Below are 7683 nucleotides of genomic sequence, written 5' to 3' on the forward strand. Positions count from 1 at the left end.
GAGAGTGGTGTGTTCATTGAAGTCTACTCATGGAGGAAAGAAGGTAGGCAGAAAATCAACAGGTTTTCAAAAATATATGCAAAACAGGCTTTGGGGAGAATGCCAACCCTCAGTTAACCTAAGTCCCAGTCTTGGGTATGGGTATGCCGGTTAACTCATGTCCCACAAAAATGGAAACTTGGCAGAGGCTGGAAAACAGCAGCCCCAAGATACAGGTTCCTGGTTCATAAGAGGCAGGAGGAAAGCCGACACCAGCCCTTCCTGAAAAGAGAAAATGAGGGTATCCAATAGACAGCACGTGGTATCTGCGATGAATGTGGTGATTCTGGCCAGGTACAAAAGTCTACTGTGTCATGTGGGAGACCTTATTATGAAAAGGATATTGTGCCACTGGCGAGGCCTAGTGCAATACAGCTAAAGTGATTGGGGCACAAAGATCTGTGGATATTTTAAAAGGGAAGTGAAACCAGGCTGGTATTCTCCAGGAAAGAAGAGATTACGAGGAGGGGATTCACTGGTGACACTGCATTCTGATGTGAAAACAGAGAATAAAAGTGAAAAGGCTATTTGAGTTCATCGGTCCTTCTTTCTCCCTGACCCAGATCTGCTTTCCCAAGCAAGGCAGGACAGTCTGAAAGAACTGTGTATTAGCAAGGATTTATAATGTATGAGCATTTTTTAAAAGACTAAAAATTTACCTTGGATCAAACAAAGGAAAGTGAGAAAGAGAACAATGCAATATGTAATTAAGAAAAGGAGCGCCTACAGGAACAATTCTGATGATTTTGGCATAGCACCAAATAATTGGAGAAAAAAAAAAAAGAAACCAAGAAATACGCAATTAATATCCTGCAGAACTGGCTTTGGAGTCAGACACATGGGTTCAACCCTCACCAGTTAGCTTTGTGACTTCGGGTTGGTCTCTTTGATACTCTAACCGTTGGGAGCAACACAAGCCCCTAACTCATTGCATTTTTTGTGAAGATGACGTGGCCAGGTGCAGTGGCTCATGCCTGTAATCCCAGTATTTTGGGAGGCCAAAGCAGGAGGATCACTTGAGGCTAGGAGTTTGAGAACCAGCCTGGGCTGTATAGCAAAACCTCAGCCTCTACAAAAAAATGAAAAAAAAATTATTTGAAATCTGTAGTCCCAGCTACTCAGGCAGGAGGCTGAGATGGTAGGATGGTTTGAGCCCAGGAGTTTGAGGCTGCAGTGAGCTGCGATTGCCCCACTGCACCCAAGCCTGAGCAACACAGTGAGACCATGTTTCTGTGGGGGGAAAAAAGATAATGTGTATAAAATTCCTAGAATCAGGCCTTTCATGGAATGGACACCCGTGACAGGATAACCATTATTACTGTTATTATCAGTCTTGGTCTAGATATCATCCCTGAAGGAGGGTTCATTTTATGCATGAGGAGAACAAGGCACCAAGGCTCAGAGAGGTTACAGAATTTGCCCAAGGTCACACAGGCAGCAAATGTTGAAACTGGTATTTGATCCCTGTTTTGTCTGATGCATTCAGTCTCCATCCTGCCTTGTTACAGGTGATGAAAGGAAAAGAAAAAATCATACATGCTACCTGTGCTTAATCCATGCCTCCTTCATAGATATACATTTTTCTAGAAACCCAAATCATTAGCATATCTTTAGATGATTTCGATACCTGTGAGGGCTCTGTGAAAACCTGATTTATATTTGGAGATTCTGGGGAAATGAACATCCTCAAAAGCCAAAATAAGTGGGGCACGGGAGCTGCATGCATTGTAATCAGTTAAAAACAGCATTCAAGACAATGGCTCGGAGAGAGAGGCTTCAAGTGATTCACAAGTGACTATGGAGCCTCTCTGAAGATTCCTAAAGCTTCTGTGTGCATGGACATGTTTCTGCCCACAGCAAGATTACCGTCCCATAGGGGCATCTACTTACTTAAGCTGCTCTTCTTATTCACCATGTAAGGGAAGTTGTGGCCATCCCCTCTTCTTTCTTGCCTATCGTTCAGAGCCTAGATTTTGCTCAGGACAGTCTAACCCCAACAGTGGCTCCTGCTTGACCTTAAGCAATCTTGATGACCCATTTCCCTTTGCCAATGTTAGGTCAAGGATGTGCATGTGACCCAGTTCCAGCCAATGAGGTGTGAGAAAATGTCTGTAGGAAACTTCCTGGTTCTCCTTCTCGAGCAAGAGAGATATGGGAGAAGAACACTTTTCCTATGCCTGCTTTGTTCCTGCCTGGTATGCTGGTGTGAGGATGTGATGCTTGGAGCCATAGCAGCTGTTTTGCAACCATGAGGAAAGACATTGCTGATACATTGAGAATGGCAGATCAGGAAGAAAGAGCCTAGGTTCTTGGTGGCATCATTAAACTGCCATACCAACCCTGGAATAACTTATTTCCATACGCTTTGCTATGTGAGTTCCTGCTTTATTGCTAACACTGCTATTACTTGCAGTTTCTGTTTCCAGAGTAGCAATATGAGACCATCTTGGGATGGGACCTGGGCATGTACGATTTAAGTATTCTCAAGTCATCACTGATTAAAAGTTAGATTTGAGAATCACTTTTCTGTACCATAAACATCTTAAATACCATGAGAAGTGTTAAGACCATTCAGAAAAGGCAAAGACACTTCTTTCTGATTGGAGCATCAGTGAAAACATCTTGGAAAAGGTAGCACTTGGTTTGCACTGGGTGGGATGGGTGGGGTCTAGACATGTGAGGACAAGGAGAACGGTCTATAAGTGAGCAAAGCCTTGAAAAGCAGGAGCTATGTATCACGTAGGACAGGTATCTCAAATTGGCTTGATAATCAGATGGGAAAGGTAGGAGAGAGGCTACAAAGATGGTTTGAGGCTGCACTGGGTGTTGGGTGATGATTTAATGCCATGCTAAAGGCTTGGTGCCTGATACCGAGCTAATGGCTATAAGCAATTCAAGAGAAATTTAAGACTCAGCCTGCAACATTGAAATGCTTCCAAAGCAATTAGGAAGACAAGAAATACTCATGGAATCTCTTAGAGACACAAAGAAGCCATATATAATTAGGTTCACCAAGGAATGGCACAGAGAATAAAAGCCTCAGGATGTCAGAGTCAGAAGGAAGAGTATGGGATAGAACAGGACTATGGAATTTGAGGATGTTACAGTAGGAAAGATACTGACTGGCTCAAACTCTAACTTTCCAAATAACACCAGAATTCCATCTGGGATGCTCTTGGGAAATGAGCCATTGAACTCTGTCTAATCCCTTCTGGGACAAAGACTTCAGTAATTTGCATCCATCCTTGGACAGTTCCAATGATCATCCAGTTTTTTATTACCAAAATCTATCTTCCTATAGCTTCAGACCACTGACCCTCGTTTTGACCTGCTACTCTGGAGTGGAATAAATTAAATTATTTATTCCACTACTCTGTAATAGGAACACATGCAGTTCCCTTCCCACGGCCTCATAGTGGCTGAAGCCCCTTAAATTTAGGATGGCTTAACTTGGGCAATGGATATTGGCAGACATGATATCAGCAGAGGCTTTTAATGCATGCACCCTCTTGTGCCTCTTCTATCACTGTAAGAAAAATATTCCCATGGGCACCTATTGATTCCCAAAGAAAAAGAAATACATGGAGCAAACCTGAACCCCAGTCATGACCTGGAGCCAAGCCCAATCAAGCCTACATTAGATCAGACAAACTCCAGCTTATCTGCGAATGCATAAGAGATAAATAGATGTTGTTACAAGCCAACATAGTATTAATGTGACCATAGCTGACTAAAGCATAGAGCAAAAAGAATAGGTTTACTCCCTTTTACACCTGAATGCTCGTCAAATAGATGGAGGTCACTATTATTCCTGTAAAATATTATCATTTTGTTCGCATTTATCCCTGATAAATGCTGATAACCAGTCCTTGTGTGACATGCATTTGAAATCCCTCCTGTATGTAATTGCTCACTCTTTCACCCAGAACTGAGTACACAATACTCCAGATGCAGCCTCACAGAATCTATTAGGATCATCACTGCCCTTCAACTGAGAATAAGACTTTTATTACTGCAGCCTAAAATTGCTCTAAAAAATAAGCTGTTTTGTTGTGGGATCCTATTCAACTTTGAGTTAATTAAAACTCCCAGGTCTTTTCCAACTCAATTGCTGTCAATGCAACTCCCCAATCCTGTACCAACACAACTGACTTTTTAATGTTAAATACAGATTCTATTACTCTTAAATTGCATATGGTTGGTGTTGACCTAACATCCTGGCCGGTCAGTATAATTTGAATCCTGATTCTACCATCAAACATGCCAATGATTTCTTCCATAAATGTGAGTATGCCTGCTACATCTTCTTCCAAATCACTGAGGAAAGAATATCGAACACAATCAACACAAGAGTAAAAACAAGCACCTGTGGCATATCTCTAGAGAGCTGAGTACAGTTGATTGAAATCTGCTGTACAGTCGAAAAAAATATTTCACCTGTGTTTTGGCATGTTGTCCAGAAAAATATTATCAGTGGCATGGCCAGCAGCAATGCTTAGATCAATGTATGTCAGCAAAGTAATTTTATCAAAAATGGAAATTGGCTGGTACACTATGATCTATTTCTGGAGAACCAGTATTGGGTGCTAGTAATTACTTTTCTTTTCTACCTGCTTGCCAACATTCTTTACCTTATAATTGTCAATAAGCAATATTAAAATAACGTCTAGTCTTGAGAACCTACTTTTTAAAATGTTTGTGAAATTTCTCCTTGGTGAAATAGCATAGTGTGGTACAATGTGCTCTATGATGCTGGAAACTGTCAGGGCGCTCCTCTTGGACTTGACGTAGTCTCCTTTGTTAGGTCCTGGATTAGGTTTCATTTATTCACCACCCTGGATCCATCCTGGCCTTGCTTTTGGATGGGAGGCCCTAACATCAGCATGCACCCTTCCCACTGTTGCAAAGCCTGCTTACTACAGTTTCTGCCAGTGTTATAGATGGAGGGGCTCACTGGGGCAGCAGCTCCCAGACTCTCAGGGTTATCAGGCACCTCCTCTCCCCTCTCCTGCATTATGTACCACTCACTTCCTGCCCCGGGACTTTCCTGTTGCCACTGAGGTACAAGACACCACGATACATACTCAATAAGCACCTTCACATGGACAATGCAGAAGTGCAGAGGAGCTGAATTCCCCGGGAAATTCCTTTCTTCCTCTTTTACAGAGGTGTAATGTGTAGACAAGGTAGCTTCCTATGGTCTCCTAGAGAATATCTGATAAGACTAAAAAAATCAACTTGTCGGCTGGCACAGTGGCTTACGCCTGTAATCCCAGTACTTTGGGAGGCTGAGGCAGGCAGATCACCTGAGGTCAGGAGTTTGAGAGCAGCCTGGTCAACATGGCAAAAACTCCATCTCTACCAAAAATACAAAAATAAAAAAAATTAGCCAGGCTTGGTGGTAGGTGCCTATAATCCCAACTATTTGAGAGACTGAGGGCAGGAGAATCGCTTGAACCTGAGAGGGAGATGTTGCAGTGAGCTGAGATAGCGCCACTGCACTCCAGCCTGGGCAACAAGACTGAAACTCCATCTCAAAAAAAAAAAAAAAAAATCAACTTGTCATAAAGTAATGCACTTCCCTGACTTCCCTGTATGGTTCCCTGTACGGTTCGCTCTCTCTCTCCCTGCCACATAAGGACATGAGTTTTTGTCCGTGGCTTTGCTGTCTAGGTAAGCAAATGCACTGACGGTGCCCTGCCTGTATCTGCTCAGCACTCACTTCCTCTACACGCTGACAACTTCCCCCAACCAGCACTTGCTCTGGTGTCTCCGCCAGCAAGCAGAGGCAACTGGAAACGCTGGAGAATTGATGCCCCTGGGAGCAGAGGATAAATTCTCCAGATTCCTCGCACTTTGGATGGACCACTTCTGAAACATGTCCTACAGTGTCTCCCAGAGGTCTCCAGTGGGACGAAACCCCAGTTGCCCACAATGGTAACTCACAGCCCCTTCAGTGACTTCCTTTCCTTCTCTGTGTCCTTTCCCCACTTCTGTTTTGGTGCTTCCTGGGACCACTTCCCGCATAGATTACTCTCATTAAAATCCTTCACTCTGAATTTGCTTCTTGGAGAACCCAACCTCAGGCACCAGGGAGGCCAAGAACTTTTCTATCGTAAGAACCACCTCCCCACTGCCGTCTTCCTTTCTAATAGAATAGTTGGCAAGGGTATGCATTAGCCAGATGGGTTTTAAATTCCTTCCTCTATTCTTGTATTCCAGTCTGAGTGAAATTTAGGTAAAACCCGAATCATCAAGTTTAATAGTGTGTTCCCATAGTGTGGTAGCTAGTTGTGTGCAACATTATATAAGCAGGCCTCACTTTTTTGTTAAAATGTTATTTCTATGATTTGAATAAGGGACACCTGCAAACAAGGTAAAAATATGTACAAAAGGATATACAATGAAAATATGCACAAAAGGATACACAGTCTCCCCTCTTCTTCAAGTCTTCCAGTCTGTTACTAATGTCTTAAGTATCTTTCCAGAAATCTTCTATGCATTTACAAATTTACAGTCACACACACATACACACGCACACGCATGCATGCACACACACACACACACACTTACCTTCCCTTTTTTATGCAATGGTAAATCCTGTACTATACCCCACAGATTCTTCTGAATCTTGCTTTCTCACGTTAGAGTAAATCTTGGTGATTTTTTTTCATGTCGGTAAACATGGATTTGCCTTCTTCTTTTAATAGCTGTGCAGTTCTCCATTGTACAGATCAATTTTTTATGGCTATTTAGGGATCTCACATATTTAACATAATCTACACTCTAAGATCATCTAAAAACCTTAAAACATCAACTGCTTTATTTGCTTACAATCTGCAATTTGAACTGGACTTGGCTGGGCTTGTGCTGGCCTGTCGGTGGTTACTCTTGTAGATGTGCTCATTTGGCAGATGGGTTTGGAGTGGGGCTCAGCTGGGACACTGGGATGGATGGGTGTTCCTCTCCCTTGCTCCATGTAGTCTCAGGGTCCCTCTCTTTCTCTATGAGCTCTCCATGGCCTCTCTCCATGGCCTTCCCAGCACGGTAGCTGGACTTTCTTACTAGTAGCTCAGGGCTCTGGAAGCCACTGTGCCTTCTTTGAGTTTACGCCAGAAACCCGCTTATTCTTATCTGTGCATTCTATGGGTCGAATCAGGTCATAGGCCCAGTCCAGATTCAAGGTGAAGGACCTTCACAAGAGTGTGGATATGAGAAAATGTTCACTGGGGAGTCCCATGTGAACAGGCTACTACAAGTGGCTTCAGGGAAGACTAAACTAGTTACAGGATCAGGGTTCTCAACAGACTTACATTTCCTTTTCTCAGAATTTATTTGTAATATTTAGTTTGAAAAAATAATTACACTTTTTAATGTTGAAAATCATTGACTTATATCATGGAGTTACATCATGTCCCTCTAAAAATTTGGAGAGCTCGAACCCTTTGCCTTCATTTGACCAGTGAGGGATCTGAAAATATGTACAACATTCCTCTGACTTATGGTTCACCCCCAGTTCTCTGCCCCTCTTTTTACTCTCACCTGCCTTCTCTAATGATTTCCCATCTGTGGGCTTCAACACAGTCAGTTCCTGGATCAACAAACATTTATTCGGCACCTGCTATGTTCCAGGCATATGGTCCA

The sequence above is a fragment of the Mandrillus leucophaeus genome, unplaced genomic scaffold (assembly GCF_000951045.1).
Source record: "Mandrillus leucophaeus isolate KB7577 unplaced genomic scaffold, Mleu.le_1.0 Scaffold333, whole genome shotgun sequence".
Lineage (NCBI taxonomy): Eukaryota > Metazoa > Chordata > Mammalia > Primates > Cercopithecidae > Mandrillus > Mandrillus leucophaeus.